At 39.6% G+C, this 21,297-nt stretch overlaps 1 protein-coding gene across 6 annotated transcripts in view; it reads right to left on the bottom strand.

The window, feature by feature from the left end:
- LOC110832984 (uncharacterized) overlaps nucleotides 1-21,297 on the bottom strand; it is a 108,006-nt gene that overhangs the window by 36,702 nt on the left and 50,007 nt on the right. The gene's annotated exons all lie outside the window — the stretch shown is intronic.

Below are 21,297 nucleotides of genomic sequence, written 5' to 3'. Positions count from 1 at the left end.
CTTCAAACCTTGACCTGGAGTCCGTCTGTCCTCACTGGGGTTTTGTGAGGTCCCCCCCCCCCCCAAGTCATTCCAGTCAAGTGCCTCAAACCGGGCCACGACCGCTTCCCTCCATATACTTTCAAATTTATTAAACATACTATCAATTAACGCTATATACGCTGAGATACTGACAGCGTCATTAAATAAACAACAAACTGTGGAAATATTATTAAAGTTATAACAATTATTTATTTTAATCCGTCTGATCACAATATTTAAAATTTCTTATAATTAAGATAATAAAATAACATTGATGTTCCATATCGATTGATCGATTTACATTTCGGAACATTTACACAACATGTTTCGGTTTTTATAAAACCATCATCAGGTGTAAAAACTTAAAACTCAATTATGATTTCTGTAGTATTTTGGTGATGTTTCATTACGTTTGTTTTTCCATTTTGGGCGAAGGTGTTGTTTTTCTTAAATGTTATTAGATGTACATATCGGCCTGTAAGTAAATGATTAAAAGAAACACTAAAGAATTTGAAAGAATTTATAAAAGAATTTAGAGAATAAAATGCAAAATATATAAATTATATTTGTAGCTTAAATGCGTCATGTTTGTGTTGATTAAATATATATTTATTTTCACAGTCTATACACAAACGTTTTAGTTAAATGATGTTGTTAAAATTATATAATATTAAAACATTATGTAGTATAAAATATTATATTTTTGGCGCTTTTTATCGTAAATACGATTTACATTATTTAGCGCTTTTTTATTCATTAAACGACATGTTTCGATGGATAAGACCTCACCTTCAGGTTTATATCAATTTCATAATATTTTAAAATTATTAGATATTTTTTATGCAATGTATTATATTAAACTGTGGTGTACTTGTAGATTTTCTATTTTCATGCTGGGTTGTTTGTTTGTATTCAGACGTTTATTTTCTGTGGAATTAATGTTTAATTATTATCATGAAAATGATTATGGAATTGACATAAGAAATAAATAGAAATACAAATGTAAAATATAAAATATAACGAAAACATACCAAGATGTGTTGTGCGGAGTAACTTACGTCTGATAGCTGGTGAAGATAATCTGTAACTGGTGTACGTATGTAATATTTTTCTATTGTATCTCTATGTTTTTTGTTTTGTACTATTTTTAATATGTCCATTGTTTCATTTATGGGACACTCACTCCTACATCTTTGGTATGTTTTATTTTTATTTTTATTTCTATTTTATTGATACTTTCTAACTATAATTTATATATTTTGCATTTTATTCTCTAAATTCTTTTATAAATTCTTTCAAATTCTTTAGTGTTTCTTTCAATCATTTATTTACAGGCCGATATGTACATCTAATAAGATTTAAGAAAAACAACACCTTCGCCCAAAATGGAAAAACAAACGTAATGAAACATCAACAAAATACTACAGAAATCATAATTGAGTTTTAAGTTTTTACACCTGATGATGGTTTTATAAAAACCGAAACATGTTGTGTAAATGTTCCGAAATGTAAATCGATCAATCGATATGGAACATCAATGATATTTTATTATCTTAATTATAAGAAATTTTAAATATTGTGATCAGACGGATTATAATAAATAATTGTTATAATATTCACAATATGACGCAATTACACAATCTTATTATTAAAGTTATCAACGTAAATTTAAAATTGATAGATTCTTTTCAACTGCGCAGACTTTTTTACTGCCTCTGAAAACAAGGACTCGCGTCTGGAATGGCATCGAATTAAATTGCAGAGAATCGGCCCCATGTGCAGAAGACAAGCCATAAAACAAAACGTGCTATAACCTCTACAAACAACAAGAAAGGCAATCTTAAAAACAAATGATTTAATATTCAATAAACGACAAGATAAAAACATTCTGACAAATTTTCTTTCCGGACACGAATTTATTTTACTGTTTCTAAAGAAGGTAAAGCTGAGGACGGCAATAAAAACGAGAAAACAAGTTCCATCCAATATTAGCACAAAGTAACAGAAACCAGCAGAATCATATAGGTTCAACACGCGGAGTTGTACAGTCAACAGAAGGGGCAATTTAACAAAAATACACAAATGAGGTTTAATAATTCACGGGATGATATCATGATACGGAAGTAATCATCAAACTTTGTTAGGGTCATACATAGTGTGCAATGCAAAATTTCTCTCAAGGAGTCTTTTGAATGAGGGAGGGAACGAGTGAATGTGCAATCCAATTCGAGTCCAATTATTTTTAAAATCCGTTCTTTTGTATACCTCACTGGTCTCTATGGAAACACAAACCGAATGCCACAAAGCTAATCGCAGATTACAAAAGTATGATAATAACGAATTAAATGAAACTTAAATGGCAGCCTAGATACCATATCGCATAGAGATAGGAACTGCATATCTACAGAAAAATGGCACAGTAGACCTCTACAAGTTTCTACAAAAGGGATTACACTTATCAAACGTCAGGGAAGAAAAAATACAGAGGAGATTTTACGAAACTTTCAAAAACAGCAAACAAGAGGTCTTCTAGGTTGGCTGTTGCGCCATGTAGTCTGGCGGCAGAAGTTCGCCGACTTTTCAGAGGTGCTTGCTGCTTCCGTCACCAGGAAAAGCGGTTACTCATCGCCCTGATGACTGAGGCAGCAAGCACCTCTGAAACGCCGGCAAACTTCTGCCACCAGACTGCAACATGGCGCAACAACCCAGAAGACATACATCTCAAATGAACATAAATACTAAGCCTATAATAACACTAATTTTAAAAGTGCATATACACCGCTGCAGATAAGTTTTCCATTCTAGTTTAACGATGGGAAACGAAAACAAACGTTTCAAAGAAAAAGTATTTATGTGGAACAAGTGAGTGGCGCCAAACAGCGTGTGCAATTCAAGACTCGTGGGATTCCACTGTTGCCTGCCGTTGTAATTTTTTGGAGCCAGAGACAACTACTTGAGGGGGGGGGGGGGGGATGTCTGGTTACGGAGCCAGTTGCACACTTCTGTTTGAGCGTCACAGCGAAGGATGGGGCATACTTGTGAAACCAACATTTTCGAAATCGAGGATGAGATGAACACACCATTTAGCATGCATGAAGACGAGAGATGCACTTGCGGGACCTGGAGGCATTAAAGACTTTTGAAGGAATTCACACATTCATAAAACATTCCACCAAAGACCACGTCATCTTTGTACTTTTCAATATCCTGCCATCAATAATACCAACATGGCGGCCATGCGAACAGGAGCGACATTAGCGGTACTTAATGTAAGCAGGCCTAGATATTAGTACAAAACGTCCTAAAAACAATAAACTTTCGTTGGGATAAGTTTTTACGGAATGTAACATAATATAGTGCGGCCGAACGAAATCTGTATTTAGCTTTCCTTTTGACAGCGGTGAATAAGTAATCACTCATTCATGAGAACTGTATGGAGACAAAATACGTATAAACGTACCTAGAATAAGCCACTGTTTAAGTTAACAATTACAAACATGGCAACGGCGCGAATTTCTTACATTATGCCTGATAAATTTAACTTCTTATAAATCTGTACCAGTGGATATTACACACACAACTGCTCCTGTCACAGTTTTTGTTAAAGCGTTTGAAATACGTCATACCAAAAGCTTCTTGAGTAACATATCAGGGTGCAAGTATGAAGATAGCTGTCTCTTGGCTTGTTTTGTCTGGTAGATGTTTACCGACGTTTCAGAGGTGCTTGCTGCGGCTTACTCATCGCCCTGGTGACTGAGGCAGCAAGAATATCTGAAAAATCGGTAAACATCTACCAGACAACAGGCAGTAACAACCCAGAAGCTTATTGTTGTGTGCACTATGATTATTACGTGATTCCCGCTGGTTGTTTGGAATCTAGTGTTCCATGATATGACCTCCGAAGTGGATCAGTAGACTGAGGTAATCGTATTTCGACCAAGACTTCTTGACCGGCTCCATGGTAACGTCAGTGCAATTAACCTCTCCGTGGAGATGCAAATGAAGAGGAATGATTGCAGCTAGGGCTTCAGACATGACGAGTCAGACAACAAACCTTGTTTCTAGCAGCGTCCTCACAGCAAAATGATCGAGTACAGGCTGAATGGCTTGTGATCAAACCCTGCATGGGGCAAGATTTTTACGGGTTCGATTCACAGAACGTTTAAGAGAAATGTCCGTCTGAAAGCACTCGACGGATAGAAATGAAATTTTTTGAGGGACTATGATAAGAACTGTACAACAACGGCTTTCGGGGATGAGCCGCGTCAAGGGTTAAGAATTATTCAATGTTTCAGTAAACCCCAGCTACCATCTTCAGGGTGAATGTGCAATGGATGAGAGTTTTTAAAAATCTTATATAGGACAGGCTGCAGGTGGATCTGGTGAATCTGTAGGTATAATATCGTCTTTACGGTTGAAGAAGGAAACAGAAACTAAATCGGTGATTCTCAAACTTGCCCAAATGATGTCAAAATAAAATATCTCACAGCGCAGAAGTCAAGTATGTAGGCCAATGTGTAGTACATGTGTGCATATATGTAGGGCTTATACACATACATACATGCATGCGTAAACCATGTTCATGTGAAGCTGACAGTCTCCTGGGATGTTGCGCCGTGTAGTCTGGAAATGGTTTACCCACGTTTCAGAAGTGTTTGATGAGTAAGCAGCGCAAGCCGATGATGAACGGAACGAGTACCTCTGAAACGTCGGCAAACCTCTATCACACGATACACTCCGACGCAACATCCCAGAAGACATCTTCATACTCGTCGCCGTGAGAACCTTAAATGTAGCCTATATTCATATGAATTCAATGCTAAAGCATGAGGCACAAGTTCCTATTCACACATCAAACTTTTTTCATTACCTTACATGTTTCGGTCATAGGGGATCATTTAGTAGCTTCAGTCAGTTATGGAGCTCTAGTGTCAAAATACTTTACTGTAAAATTTAGTAGAGTTTAAAATTCTCTGTCTTATCTAAACTGAACCATCTATTTGTTCATGTTATCTGACAATGAGAGACCGTAGTTATGATTTATGCTGGTAGCATGAGCGAGCTGCAAGAAAAGATTGTGAATGTACTAAGAATTCAAAATTTCTTCTAAACTAACTAAAAGCTACAATAACTTCAATTTGAGTCAACATACTTAGCATTAAACACGTTGTGCTGATTTAAATTTTACAAAAATAACATCAATAAAAGTACCACACCTTTTAAAAATCTATTAAACACAAAATTTCTGGATGATGCGTATGTATCTAATGCTCCCATCTATAAAAATTCAGTGTACCGCCATACTGGAAGCCTATTACTTGAAAGGCGGCGTTCCATCTAGTGGTTAGATGTCCATAGAAAGTTTTATGAAAATGTCACTTAGTTCTTGAGTTATTAGCGGGGACAACATGTGTTAATATATCTATGTATGCAAAACAAACATTACGAGGCCATTTGCCTGAATAATGAATAACAAAACCATGGCTTTGAACAAAAAGCTGCATTTATTTACCCTCCCTCAGATCTTGTCAGCACCCTGTTTTTACTATGTGAACGAAGCACATGAACAAGTGAACTTACGTAACACAGGAAGTTCTCTACAACTATAAGTGATAAAATATGAAAAAAAAAATACTGAATTCACTCTCTAACAATGTATATTCACAACACTTGCAAATATTTCCCGAAGAAATTCCACATTCCTCGTTTTAAGAAACATTTCTTGCAAGTCGTCCGTTAAGTGGAAATTCGTTAAACGAAAACTGATTCGTATTAACGTCAAAGGTTTTACAGATGGTAATAAATAGAGCGATAGAGGCAAAGTTGTTCCTATGGTTAGGCACCACATCATGAAGAAGTGAGGCAAAGCTCCGAAAACGCTCATTAACTCCGAGACTTCACAACCTACAGCGCGGCTTCATGATTAGTTCCTCTCAGCCTAGAAGAAAGAACCCCAAGCAGGCCTACGCGACGGACACAGAGACACTGAGTAAGCCTCAGAACGGTTCTAAGTTTCATGTTCACAAGACATTATAAACGACAGCAACTGCGAATTTTACTGAACACCACAGGGCGTTAAAATAAACCGCTAAACACCCACCATCACAGCACAGAACGTCGACAATTCATGACGGTGTCCGTACACAAGTAAAATATTTAAAGTTTGATGTTTTGCGATCGAGTGGTTCTTCAAAACTCGGCTCGGAGGCCAGTTACCCTGACTAAGAAATTTCACGGTTCTTCTCTCATTCCAGGCAATGTCGGGGGATAGTACCTTAAAACTGGTCGCGACCTCATCTTCTCACATCCTGTCGAATTCATCATTCACAACTGATCCTATCCTTTCACTTTATAACACAGACGAATGAATGAATCACTGTCAGTAAAAACGGATTTCGATTAATCTAGTACTGGAGGTCTAGACAGAAAACAGAAAAAGTTGTCTCGGGAATGTAATTTTAGTTGGAGTCGGTCCGATGTAACCCCAGAATTACACAAAACTTAAATCTGACCTCTTAAAACCTTGCACGTTCATGCCACCGCGGCGTTACACTGTGGGTCTATACCGAATCAATATCGTGCAACAGCGTACACTAAGATCAGAATTAGGCCTAAATGGCAGTGTAAAAGTGAAACAGGCAAAGTAGACTAATACCAAAGAGCATAAATGAAGTATCAGATCCTGTGACATTTCCTTGAATCTCTGGATTCCTGGTGTCGGACAGAACCCGCAGGGGCGGAGAGTTCCTGTTGACCACCTTAGCCCGGCAAACACTGTAAAAAACGACAAATGAAAAATTCTTGTCTTACTTTCGTTTTGCAGTGGTACTCCATACATTGGAACACAGCAGAACCGATCACATAAAATGCATCATCAGCCAGCCCGTCAGTCAGGAGCTAAAAGCGAGCGAAAGCCTCGACTAGCTGGCAAAAAAGGCTTGGCTGGAGATGGCTAATGACGCATTTTATCTGATTGGTTCTGTTGTGTTCCGGTGTATGGAGTACCAACAGACCACAAAATTAAGGTAAAAGAGTATTTTTCGTTTTTCAGGGTTCGCCGGGGATTCACAGCAAACAAGGTTAACACGAACGCTCCGACTCTGCAGTCTACCAAACTACGAAGAAGTTGAACTAACGTAAGAGCCTCCTGATCATCTGTTACAATGTGCCTAGTACCACAGTAACACTAGAGCCACCTCCACAGACTTCCGTCCAATTCAGAGCTGTTAACGTAGCGACAAATCAGAACAGCCATTGACTGGACCGGCAAACTAATCCACCCCCCAGCTTACTTTCATTTCAGTCTGGAGCTTAATAACACAAATTCTCCATTAGGCTACCGCCCTAACCAACGCCGCAGTTCGTACGGGCGACATACTGATTTATCTTTTTCATGCAACCTGCCCTGGTACTTAGTCATACAGCGATTGCTCAGAGTCGCTTCGGAAGCCAACTGCCTGCATTTGATAATATACTGGCATGTGCACTAACGTGGCCTAGGTTTAGACTTGATGTTTGTTTGTTTGTTTCTTGGGTTAAAGGCGCGTCATCGTCTTTGGCTTATGCGCCCGCATGCGATTTTGATTAGAAACAAACTCCCTCAGCACATTGGAATTCTTCCTTATACCACCAGTTTTGAGAGCTGAAGTACAGCATCAGGGTTTCAAAACAAACAGGTAGTACAAATACCTGTTATTTAAAAAGGTTTAAACACAAAAAAGTCAAGTGGGTAAAATCCGATCCATAATGATGGAACTATAAACTGTAATAAGATTAAAAATATCAGTAAAACAAACATAGCCAGCTTGTAAAAGGACGTGAAGTGGTGATGAGATTAAAGATAAATTATCAACTGCAAGGGTTCATCTCTGTCTCACGAGACGGTACACGCAGGGAGAAGATAAGAAATGGTACAAAATTTTATTGAAGTCATATAAACAGGCAACGAATGCGCAGACAGTAGGGGCAGTATTAACCAGGGCTCTGGAGTCGGTACTAAAATCTCCGACTAGGCTTCGACGCCGACTCCGACTCCTTCATAAAAGCTCAATATGTATTAATAAGGGTGAACCTACTAAAATGGTAACTGGCACCATAAGAGATTTCATCACCACCACGTGAATCGACAGACTACTTTTTAGACTTATAACCTATATTTAAATATACGTCTAATGGTTATTCCAGAAATCGGTTGATTTGCAGATAGTTTGTATTCTTAAGGTACCAGAGCCATACAAAGCATTATTCCCACACCATGTGGCTCAACGCGTCGTTGAATCTCCCTAAGCGTGAGGCCGCCGACGGCTCACACGGTATAGAAATTGTTCTTAAGATTTTAAATTGAGTTCGGATTTGGAGTCGACACTGGTTGGTTTCGGAGAACTTTCACCGAAGAGTTGGAGGAAGAACTAGTCAGCCATACACAAGACCTACAACAGCGTGCATCATCCGTTCGGAAATATTCGATGAGGACTGCATACAATGTATTTCTTGTGGTGGTTAGGCGCATGAAAACTGCACCGATACTGAGGGAAATATGTCATATTACACATGTGATTCCTGCAAAAGACATTAATATTCATAAAGACTAAAGTTTCTATCAAAACGAGAAACATCATCTGCACAGTAGTGTCCGATACTAGACGCCAATTTTTGTAATGTTGAAAATGTAAACAATTTTTTAAACACATGTTGCTTTGCTTTTTTGACAATTTGTTTTATTTAAAATACATGTTTAATGAAGGAAAAAGTTCAAATTTGTGAAATATAATAACATTTTTTAATTTCACATTACACATTCCTCCCCTCGCCCCGAAATCCTTAGGTATCCGATACTATACGACCTTCCCCTACACATTGTGAGCACTGTCATGCTCACGTGAAAGAAAGAAAATAAAGAAGAAAAAGAAACAAAAACGTAATTCAAATCCGCGACACCAGAATTCGCATAACGACATTAGCTCATCTTCGTTTCCTCTTAGGTTTCGCCGTTAAACAAAAACCATTCAAGACCAGAATTAAAAATTCGAAAACAAGTAGAAAATGTCGAGATTTGTAGAGGATTTGAGGCTAGCGAAAGAAAGAACTTAAAAAGAATTGGAAAAGAAATTAGTTGCGATGTACCTCCAAGAATGTAGAAGAAATTGTTTTAAACCCTGATATAGCCTGTAAGTTAAAGCCTGATCTCTTTTAAACTTGAGCAAGATAATGATGGTGCGCCCAGGTGTTGCAGATTTAATCTCCATTAAAATTAGAAACAACTCCCGCTCGCCCGAAAAACAAACAAACAAGTAAACTGTCCGCAATTACTCGAACAGGAATCATCCCTCTTCATAAGTGATCGTCCGTAATATTCGCCAGTGCCAAGGTAAAGAGGCAGTCATAAAGGTTGAGGAAACGGAATTTTTTTTCGAAAATCACAGATAAGGATTAGTGGTTTTATTTGTCGAACATATGTACGATTATACAAATTAGACATGAATGTAAGGCCAAAGATCCTGATTTTGATAAATTATAGGTAACGTGAAATACAGATTGTAAATTAGCAGTCACATTACAAGAGTAATTTTTGGACTTATTTTCCTTTGCCCTAGCACCGGTGTATTAGTATATACACAATAAGTAAAATTATTTCAAAGCTGCTACTTCAAATATATCCACGACTTTGCATACTTTACTTGTCTTTATGTCATTTTATTTCAAAGGTGGCTGTCTTCTGAGTTGTAGCGTCGTGTAGTCTGGTAGATGTTTACCAACGTTTCGGAGTTCCCTGATACTTCCATCATCAGGGCGCTCATAGCCATCTTCGAACTAAGCGCCATGTGAACTTCAAATCTTACTTATTTTATTTCAGGCACAAATCTTCTGTGGACAGATACTGAACAGTGCTGATACCACACTGCATAAAGCCACTAAGCAGCAGGGTCTCCTACTGACGATGAGGGCAGCAAGAACGTATGACACCTCGGAATGCATCCACCAGAAAAAAAAACGAGGCAGCAACCCACAAGACAGCAATCTTCATACTTGCCGCCGTGAGAACCTCAAATCAACTTCTACCAATGTTTAATAAAATTACACTGTTGTATTACTGCAATGTTTCAGTGGAATTTCCATTGGACATGTTAAGAATATACCTGAAGATGACTGAGTCATCTTAAGATTCACGCTACGCTGTTTTGTTTACCTAAACTGCTACTCTATCCTTCTTACACGCTGTTATACTACAGGGACATGCATGTAAATTAGTTTTACTCTTTATTTCAAGTAGTTTATAAGCCGTAAGAAAAATATTCCGAATAAAAGCTGTGGCCCTTAATGATTTAACACACAAAAGAATTCCAGGGTAAGCCGATATTTAACTGACACGGACGAAAATAAAATTCGATGAACGGCCTTCAGTGCAGACTCTTGATACAGACCAGACAAGTTATCTTGGAGACGCAGTGTTAAGTGCGGTGAAACAACACATCTCCAGTTCAATCCACGCAGCACTCCAAGCGAAGACTGGTTAAAATAAACTAAGAGTTCTAGAAATGGCATTTTTAAGACAAACGTCAGGAAAGGCCACTGCTCCTCATGTGTTTAAGACATTTTACAAGAACTCAAAACGGAGCCTTCAGGAGAAACACTCCACCTATAACTCAACTTGTAACATTACGGATACAAGAAACCTATGGCATTTCACTGGATAGTTCATAGGTAATTTAGCAGAAATGTACCAGCGGTAGCGACTATTTGACGCTGAACGAGATCAGACGATGACCAAAAGAAAATATAATTTCAGTCCGTCTATACGAAAGCCTGAGCATTACCATGAAAGACGTCACGACCTCTTCGTCTTTCATGGTAATGCTTAGGCTTTCGTATAGACGGACTGAGATAAACCAAGACAGTGAGTTACTCATGCCAAGATTCGAACCTCCCGAATAAAAGCAAGCCTCGTTATCTCTTCAGCTTGCCTGTTCTAATACTACCATTGGTGCCCCCCTCCCACACATACACACGCGCGAGGATCTTACGTTATACATCTTACAAAACACGATAATGAGCAGTTAAGGAGATTAATGATTTTAAATCGATTCAGGTGCAATGTTTACTCAGTACTGTCAACACAAACCAAACGAACGCAGAACTAATCCAACTGAAAGTCAATTTTGGAAGCGGTATTAACGCCACATGCGGTGTAATGACTCAGTTATGAAACTGCGTATTAGTATGTCCCCCAATGGAGTACTAACAGTGAACGTCTTAAAGGAAAGTTTGTATTATAGCAGAACAGGCTTTAAGAAGCACACCGGTAATGAAAACTATTCGAGTTTCAAGGGAACTTCATTTGAGTTCATTCAGCAACACTGACGCCAGAAGACACTGACTTGATGTTCCAATTACGTCTCAGTTATGTTATTTATGTACGGTGCTTAAACTCTTGTTCGCTATATTCCCATCTTACAGCTCTTATTCCCTGAACCACGTGTAATTAATCAGTTTCTAAATCCTTAATCAAGGCGTTCCTGTAATTAAAGATATACAGAGTGATTTAAAAGTATGTTTATAAACTTTTTGTGTGTGTTCCAGGATCAAAAATAGGAAAAAATGTTCCTGTAAGTCATACTGTACCCATCTGTAACGTTCGCTAAAAAGTGGCGCTGGGCCTTCTTTCTCTGGCCCTTGTACCTTGAGAACCTGAAGGAAACGCAACAAAAGAATATCACACATCATGGTCTATTTCCTTCCTAGACACTACAGAGTTTAAGCGATTGTGTTCTGTTCTGGCCACATTTCGTTAACAGTGCGCTACAAGAGAAGTATTGCGTCAAAACGAGGAGGTGGAATAAGAAACTGGAAGATCTCAATCCGAATCAGCCACCCTTCCTCTCCCTTCTCGACCTATATACATCACTCCGCTAGCATGTACCTTACTAGTATACACACACAATCATATCCTATTTTAAACTGCTTGAAGGGAAAACGGCTGGGGAACTAATCGTCTCTGGCACAAGTCCCTCACAAAAGTAGCTGTTTCCTGCCCATTAATATTACATTTCTTCTTCTGCTTCTTCCCTTATTACAACTCACAAATACGAATACCTAATATGAAACTCTCGCATAATTAGAAGGAAAGAAACATCTGGCGATGTTGGTATAATGATATTTCTTTCGCCACAACTTTAAGATTTTGCAGTTTTCTTGAAAAACTGCGGAACTCTCAAAATGTGAGATTTCAAGTTTTCACGGCGGCGAGTATTGCTGTCTGCTGAGTTACACCGTGTAGTTTGGTAAAAAGAGACCGACGTTTCAGAGGTACCTGCGATCGCCCTAATGATGGAAGGAGTAGGCACCTCTAAAACGTCGGTAGATTTCTACCACACTACAGAGCGCAACATCCCAGAAGACATTCATTTTCAACTGTTTAATAATGTTACCACCACCACCGACAGGAGACAGGTGTATTGAAAATCATGTACGACTTGTATTCGGAAGGTATCGGACTCGAATCTCGGGCTATCAGGATCACATTTTCCGTGGTTGCCTTCAGTCTCTGCGGGTAAAAAGGCCACGGCATGATTACCTTCCGATCTCATTCAATGTCATACAGAGTGTAATCTCTGCATTTCACGCCGTTTCTAACTATCAATTACTATTCTTGTTAGTTGTTATGGTAACGAAGCCGACTGTAGAACAAGTACATGTGGCTGCATTATTAACATAACATTTAATTATTAGCTGCGAGGGCAGCAATGCTGTTTTCTATGACAAAACCTCAATAGCACAAGTGTAAGTAATTGTCTGAATACATCGTAACGCCTGCGCAGACATCCGATCTTGCATTTCCTGTGCCTGCCGCCATGTGCTACTTTTCCCACGGGTTGTACTGCACCCGACCCCCACTACCAGTCCGCAGCAGCGGCAATTGAACTTTTGGCATTGTAACCAGTCATATTCATTCGGGGTTACCGATGTCATAACCAGGTTACTCTGACAATCAGAAAGGCAACAAACACACCATAACCATGATCACATTAAGAGTTGTCATTTTCCTAATTTGTCTTGTCCTCGTCTTAAACTAAAAAGTCTACGTGTAGGAAAAGAACATCACCATCCTCACCGCCCACAAGAAACGCATCTGCGGAGGACAGTCACAAAAACAAAAACACTAAGTGCTTTAAATCCACAGCAGAAGCTTATTCCAGCAGAAAAGAGCCTTAACTGACTAAATCCGGAAGTGCATCTTAATTTACAGGTACGAAAGACCCTGAGCCATGTACCGTTTGATGCCAACCTCTGCACCACTTGCACGATCTGCACTCAACCCCTTTCCAATTCCTGCCACTGCATGTAGGCTTCTTAAAGAATACACACTTGGTGCGTGTGTACACAGACACAGAACACATCTCTGTGTTTAATATCCATGATAATAGATGCGATTTTAGGTTCTTACGGTGGCGAGTATGAAGAACCTCTGTGGTTGAGGGTACTCTACGGAGATTATAAGCCCTTCGAATCAAGAAAGCCAAGAGACTCTGACCCCTACCGTCTCTTCTTCAATGCAGAGACCAGGTTAATTTCTGCGATATTAGGCGGGCGAAACATCACAGAAGGGTATAAATATCCCTCAATCATCTCCAAGGCATTAATCGCTTCACAGATTACAAATACCGACTCTAGAATTTAGAATCCTCGCTCACTTTATATGGCTCAGAATTTGTCACAATACGGATTCTATATAAGAAGCATAGAAAAGTGTTCTTAGCGAATTTTCATTTCTCTACATGGTCACGCGCATGGTCCATGGCATCGCCGTCCACTTAAAAAACAAATGTATTCCTTTCCTTCTTTCCCAGCATCCGTTTTCTGTTGAATTCTTGAAGCACAAAACTTGCGATACGTGTGACGTGTAGCAAAAACCAACTCTTTGTTGACAAAGCTAACTAATACTAAGACTAAATAAATGTATTATTTTCATTGTATTTCGTCAAATATTGTACAAGGTACAGTGAATAAGGCACATATTAATTTGGAAATAATTGTATTCTACTCGTCCACTTTAGAAAAATGAAATCATAAGCACTGAAGTAACTATTTAAAAATATACGTAGAATTATAGTTGTAAATTTTTAAGATATAGTAATAAAAATAAAACGCTGATAAATTCACAAATATGCCTACGATTGATGCATGTAAGCAAAACAAGAAATCCAGTCAAATTTACCAGTATGTTTAGCTTCCAAAATAACATGCACTGACATCAATACTGATACTCTGTTGGGAACACTTAAAAATAGAATATTCCCGGTATTAACACTGCTTCAGCATTAAGCTCAAATCGTTTACATTAGTTCACAGCTGTCCCTTTCCTTGGCTACAGACTGCATGAGAAACTGAAGACGTATTACTCGTAAATCACAGATTTTATTTTTTCCAAATATCTATAATACCCTAATTCGCTGCTTTCAGGGTAAATGGGTATAAGTTCAAAAATTACAACCGAAGTATAATTTATACTTTAGAGCCTACATTTCATATTACCTGTAGGGGAGAACAGGGCAGAACGGGGAACTTAATCTTTGGATTCATGTGGAAGGTACAATAACAAAAACAAACACATGGAGGAGCCTTGTGTGAGCTATTGTCTATTTGGAATTTACAATGAGTTATTAGTTTAGTTTTAAGAGTTACAGCTTTTTTAAATATTAAAATGTTTACAAAAATGTAACTTGCCCCATTTTGCCCCGTGCCAGGGACAAGACGGGATATGACTGATATATGTTTGAAAAAGTTGGAAGAAGACACAGATTATGTAATAATTATGACATAGGATATAAAAATGATAAAGTATACAATGTAAGTTCTAAAAATAGGCTCCAGAAATGTAGAAACTTTACACATTTTAAATCTACTTAGGCCTAACACAGACGGCGCACATGTGCACCTCTTCATCATCGTCACTATCAACATCTGAAGATGAGTTATGGACCCATTTCAAGCAAGACGAACACCGGATCCACTCTTCAATAGACTGCGAATAGACACAGCCACAATACAGGCACTCGCCGTCTTGATCCTCTTCTTTACTTTCACTTCATGACAGTTCTGATGAAGCATTTTGCTGTGATGGGGACTCATTCTAGGGTTACTTAACAATGGCTATTCCTGGGCAGTAAATTCAATCGAAATTATTTCTTTGTTTCTTCTACTAAAAACTTTTCAGTTTGACACTAAAATAATGGCGACTACGACAGTAAATGAATTACATTAGGTCCGCTGACGGTCTTTTAAAACAATGACAATACTGAACAGTTCGTGGTTTTAAAAGTAAAGTTCCACCTGGATGGAAGCTTTGTAACGTCGACCCAACAATGACCAAAGCAACAGGGGGGAGGGAGAGAAATGGAGAACAAGATAGAAGTGTAAAAGGCGTCTTGAAGGGCGTTTCCACATTCATGTTTTTTGTAATTTCTTTCTTCTTTCGCACTTAATACATCATATAATTAGTGGTATAGCCACGGTGGTCTAGCGGTTAGAACGCTGGCCTTGTAATCCTGGGGTCTCGGGTTCGATTCCCGGCGATGCCCGAATCTATAACTTGTGTTGGGCAAGGCCGTGGTCTAGGCAACACGGAGTTTTCCTCCGGGGGCTTCCCCGGTTTCTCCGTGGCATCCCATTCACACACACAGAAGAAGGCAATGGCAAACCACTTCTGGATCATCTGCCAAGAACGTATATGAACAGGTCCCAGTCCGAGAAAAGGATGCAAGGATCCTGTTCATATGGACCTGTCGTCAGACAGAACACTAAATAAAAAATAAAAATAATTAGTGGTATATCTTCAGGAACATCCCTTACGCGTGTATACAGGATACACAATACGTCACAAGACAATGGAGAATCAAGAGCGTTAAGAGGAGTATGAAGCATATCCGCGGCCATGTTTATACGAACTTACTTTCTTGTTTCGTGACTATAATAGGATTTCCGGTTAAGAGCTCTCTTTCAGGACACGCCGTATATACGCACACCGAGTAAGACGTCGCTGTCGCATTTGAACACATGACTGACTCATACTGCGGATAAACACACAAAACATGAATTATGTTATTCAGGAGAAGAGTTTAAAAGAGAATAAAATCATTCAGAACCGCCATAAAATCAGTAATCTAAACAGAGTGTGGCTTGCTATAATAAAACCAATTAAGAGCGTGGTAGCTTTTCCGTAAATGTTGGCGAGATACGAAAATCAATGCTGGAGACACTAATGGTGAGCTACAAGACGATTTCCCTTACACGGCATGTAAAAAGCGGACGGGCTAAGCTGCACATCACAGACGTATGCTCGGTGATACCGGTAATATTCGAAACCCGTCTAAGTTAGTCTGTCCTAGGCAAAACTGTAAATTCCTGTTGCTGTCGGGTGGCTTTAAAATTTCAACGCAAAGAGACGAATTATTACTATACAGAACCAATGTCAATTAGAAAGTCCTGTACCTCATCCGCCTTTACCAGTAAGAAATTATCCAATATCGCCAGTAATAGTACGTCCAGACAGGTCTAACCACGTTCTGAGTCTGTTAGGTTAGGTGAGGTTAGTTTAGTTTATGTTATGTTACGTTAGATTTCAGTTCCACCTAAATTTGTTAGTCAAAAATAAAAGCTCTGCTGTCAATTCCCTCACTGTCTCTCTTTAGAAATTCCTAGCAGCGACAGGAGTTTCTAGTTTTGCCAAGACTGGCTAGTTTAGACGGAGTACGTCCGACAACATGCACACACAGATACAGCAGTCTGGAGCCTGTGCACCAAGCGATGAGGGCTCTTTGGGGAGAATGGATGCAGGCACAGCTGCAAATATTCTTAGCCTCGGCAGTAGGTACGGGTGGGTAGTCAGCTTCACGCTCCGGCCACTTTATACCAAGGGGAAAGCCTTCGGTAACACTAGACAGTAGGCGGTGTAGTACCAGATCATACTACAAATTATATCCTACAATTTCACTCGTTGTACTTTCTGTAGGAGCATCCTTGCTGGGGTGGCTTCATCGTGCCCTTAAAACTACAAACCATTTAACCACCAACATTATGTCCCAGACCAGAAACAGGGTGTCGGACCCGGCCTGCGGGCCACATGCTTCATGTCAGTTATCGACGAAGCAGTTACGTACCTCAGTAGGCCAAATGGCAGCCATTCGACAATATGAGAATCGCCCTGAACAAACGAGGTCGCTGGCGTCAAGTGCCCCAGCTGGTTCCTATTGCAGCCTTAACTCACAGTCAACTGGTGAGTTCGCGTATCTCCGAAAACACAAAGGTCATTTTAATTTTGTGTTCCCCCAGCATTTTCACGTGGCGAAACACAAAAACGAAATTTGAAATCTCACGACATACCAATTTTTTTATATCATTCCTCCATTATGTAACCACAAAACAATCGACTGATATCAAATGGAAGCTGAGAAACTTTAATTCAGATCTCCGTTTTTTCATAGACTGAACTTCCTTCAAAGAAAGTCGTTTCATGCATGCCATGCAAAGAACGCATGTCTTGATGACGTTCACATTTTAGCACCAACCTATGAAAACAAACAACTGTTAGCTCGTCGTAACTTACCAAAATCATTACGTGTCAAAACTGCTTGAACACTCGAAAATTCGTTGCTACGATAACCTGTCCAAGAACATAAATACACATGCCACAGACCGAGATATTAAAGGCACATAAATATCAATCTACTGGTCACAGAAAAATTCAACTGATCAAAACGTTTTAGAAACGAGTAATAAATTAAAACAGCAGCAAATAAAACAAATTAAAATGGATATTCTGACAAAGCGCGGTAGGTCTGTGTAGTACACAGGCTACAACATAAGAAAACATAACACTACAGCAACAGTATAACAAAGAAACAGATACAAACCCATACGAAAAAGCCGATCTCATTGTCTTCACCGAATCTGTGAACTATTGTCAAAAGGACAGAAATGCAAATGCACTAGAACCCAAGTCGTCGCGAAAGGGGCTTCAACGAATTCCACCTTTCTTTAACAGACTACACAGGTTTATCCAAGTTAACGATGATGCACCAGCACCGAATAAGCTACCCTAACGTAATGCTCAAGTTTTAGTTCTCCTGCGTTGTATTAGGGAGGTTCAGGGTTTGAATCTCGCGACCAGACGACTGGGTAATATGACTGAGGATTTCAGTGTTTCTCCTCAGTACTTACAGGCAAGCTGTGATATAGTATCTTAAAACAGGCCACAACTGCCTCCGTCCACGTCCTTTTCGACGTAACACACACATCTACTCCAGTGTTCGACGTTATATATATATATATATATATATATATATACACACACACACACACACACACACACACACACACACACACACACAACCTGGCCAAAACTGAACCACAACCAACCGCTTAGTGAGATGACTGTATATACAGGCCTAAATGGTGCAATACTAGAGATATTTTGGGGGAAAGACCTTTCGAAGAGGGGTGACAAACAGAATACGAAATAAAATTATCGGCTAATACTAAAACGGATCTTAAACAAATAATATTTGCAGAATTTCACGTTCTCACGGCGGTGAGTACGAAGATGGCTCCCTGATGCAGCCATACTTCAACGAAATGCAAGTATCTACTCTTCGAGGAACTAGCTCAGTGATTCATGAACAGTTTCTGATAAGGTTTCTAAATCGGGACATGATCGCAACACACCTGACTGAAACGCTGTTTCGAGTGGCTGCTGTACACAAAGAATTCTCACCTTCTCTCGCTCGGCCTATACAGAATTCCCAGAAATATGTACGCAAGTTATAATACGAATTGTAACCTTGTATCGATCTCCGTCCGTTGCGTTTACAAGGGGAATCTAACGTTGGTCATTTTGAAGACCTCCACAAAATATGACTGTCTTCTGGGTTGTTACGCCGTGTACTCTGGTGGAAGTTTAACGAAATTTCAGTGGTCTTTGCTGTCTCCATCATCATGCATCCCCCTGACGATGGAGGCAAAGCGTGCTATTTTTACATGTCAGGGTCGTAAATAATTACAATATTGTTAAATTTGCAATAGGGCGTTTCAGAAATGTGCACATTGGAAACTAAACGTCTAAACCCTGACAAAAAGTCAAGAAATGTTGTAAAATGCTTATGTTTCAAAGTCTCGAGAAAGGAAACATGATGAAGGTTGAGACGGGCAGAACGTAGGCATATGGGCTAAAAAGAAGTGAAGAAGACTGAAGGGGCTCAAAATAGGATCAAATAGAGACTTTAGTCATGATGGTGACGAAACTTCAGACTGCAGGGAAAGAATTTCTCAATCTGCTGAATGGCTATTAACCGATTAAGAATTACCATCTAGCTTGTGGTCGGTCACAACCAGCCATGTCAGTCAGCCAACGAGTCATCTGATGTCAGTAAATCATTTTGTTGTGGAGGTACGCGTCGTAATTTGTTCTTCTTTCAATGAAGAAAGATAAGGCAGTGTTAAGGTCAGAACCACTTTATGTAACACGGCTTTTAATTTATCTTTTAATTAAGATAGGCCTTGTATATTTGTTACTGGAAGCATAACAGATGGTTTCATTTCCTTTGTGTTCTAACGAACGGCCAAACCCAAAGGCGTTCCCTGCAGTGGCATTATCCAGGGATATACAAAATTTGTCACATGTCTACATGAAACATACGTAACAAACAAATAAGTGACATGGTGGGTCATCACGAAGCGCGATAAGGTACAGTAGGAAACAAAGCACCGAAAGTCAAGGTCGAGGGACCGGTACTGCTCCTTCATATCTGGAAGTCACGTGTTCGAATCTCAGACCACAGACAGACAATCCTTATCGATGAAGATATCTGTCTTCTGGGTCTTTACGCCTTACAGATTGATTGAAGTTTACCGACGTTTCAGAGATGTTTGCTGCCTCCATCAACAGGACTATCGCCCTGCTCAATACCTCCACTATCGTGTCATGATCATCTTTATTATCGCCGTCGTGAGAGCCTGAAATCCCAACAACCGCTATTGTCTTTCGAGGTGGACTTTGATAACTCTGACAAAACCAACAGCAGTTTCCAAAATGATTAGATAAGTGTGTAAACTACCGACAACTTTTATCAGACACGACGTTCCAGCCCAACTGGAATCACTGACGCGTCTGACTATGAAGCACTGCAGAGCTGCGCAGGACTCGCTGGGATCTCTTCACCCCTCCTTTGCACTTACATTGCACCTATCGATCACAGGGGCATGTTCATCATTACTCGTGTCACAAACGGACTTGACCAACAGGCTAACCTCAAAGTGAAGTGCTGCTCAATTTTAGAAAAAAAAAATAACCGCAAACACTTCTGAGGACTGAAACAAATGTCTGAATGAAATCACAATGACGCAAGCTTCCGGTGTAAACTGCATGCAGAATATGACAATTCAACTAATTCAATTCTTTGAACGGTCTGTAGTTAATCAACTGGCCAAGAATCTGCCTCACTTTAAGAAACCTGAAGATTTGTAAATGTACTCACGTGTTTTATATGAACCTGAGGCAGTGTATGAAGAATGTTGTACAAATTTTCAATGTCATCGAATCTTTCTTGTATATCAGTTTCCCCTCAGACCTTAGACCCGATCCACAAATTATTGACTTTTCAGTCAGTGCAGTGAATAGGCTACAGGATTAACGGTCGGGGTTCGATTCTCTGTAAGAGCAGGGATCTTCTCTTCGCCAGCACGACAGACCAGTTCTGGGGCCAATTCAGCGTTCTATTCAACGGATACCGGGACTCTCACCAACAGTAAGGTGGCCAGAGCGTGAAGCTGACTAAGATTAAGGATCCGAGGAGGCTTGCTTCCAGCCTCCCACACTTCTTTACGGCATAGCGCTTCATTTAACAAAGGAACAAATTTAACCTTCACATTAATTCTTAAACCTCTTTAAAATTGTTCCTGTAATGCACAGATTATTTTAGTCAATTTACGACCCGCGTTCAGCTTGCAGGATGAGAAAATTTAATTTTATGTAGGACCGTTGTCTGATTGTGGACGGAAGCCGAGTTGCCCAATTTCAGTATGGCGCTGTTTTATTATGCAGTGAGCTTATTTGGCGGCTGTGCCGCTAGGACTAGGAAATGCGACAACTGGTGCGGTGATCGCGCAGTGCCGCTAGCACAGTCATCAAATATCATTCTGGTACTTTCATATTTGCAAAATTTCGATTATTCTCAACGCATAACTTATCGCCACTGCTCAATCTGAACAGCTAGTGTAACTGAGCGG

Source organism: Zootermopsis nevadensis, unplaced genomic scaffold, assembly GCF_977971745.1.
Source record: "Zootermopsis nevadensis isolate Lab colony 2312 unplaced genomic scaffold, Znev_1.0 Znev_ptg000018l, whole genome shotgun sequence".
NCBI lineage: Eukaryota > Metazoa > Arthropoda > Insecta > Blattodea > Termopsidae > Zootermopsis > Zootermopsis nevadensis.
This window is presented reverse-complemented; position numbering and strand designations above follow the sequence as displayed.